The 373-nt window shown below is 45.3% G+C and overlaps 1 protein-coding gene across 1 annotated transcript in view; it reads right to left on the reverse strand.

Moving 5' to 3' along the window:
• Window positions 1–373, reverse strand: part of LOC107669501 (peptidyl-prolyl cis-trans isomerase FKBP10-like) — an 85,405-nt gene that overhangs the window by 47,963 nt on the left and 37,069 nt on the right. The gene's annotated exons all lie outside the window — the stretch shown is intronic.

Raw genomic sequence — 373 nt, forward strand, 5'->3', positions numbered from 1 at the left:
TATTCACGAACAGCTTGTAACACTCCAAAGAGAAAGGAAAACTTGAAATCGCATCATATGACCCCTTTAACTAAACATAGAGCAAAATCCAGACAAGATGAGCTCACAGATAAAGGGCCCTATTATACACCCAGCACAATGCGGCGCCAGGCGCGACGCAAGTGTTTTTTGCTAGTTTTCAGCCTGATGCAGGTGTCATTTTCAGGTCCTGCGCCACATTGTTTAAATAGCAAATGTATTTGCGCCCATTTGTGTGCCCATGGGTGTGCTGGTCTGAAAACGAGGTGTGTCGAGCGCTCTTTGCTATTTTGAGGCAACTGAAATAGACTGCGCCATTGACCAACAAAAACCTGGTCTAAAGTCTGGCGCAATA

The sequence above is a fragment of the Sinocyclocheilus anshuiensis genome, unplaced genomic scaffold (genome assembly GCF_001515605.1).
Source record: "Sinocyclocheilus anshuiensis isolate Anshui unplaced genomic scaffold, SAMN03320099.WGS_v1.1 scaffold692, whole genome shotgun sequence".
NCBI classification, from domain to species: domain Eukaryota; kingdom Metazoa; phylum Chordata; class Actinopteri; order Cypriniformes; family Cyprinidae; genus Sinocyclocheilus; species Sinocyclocheilus anshuiensis.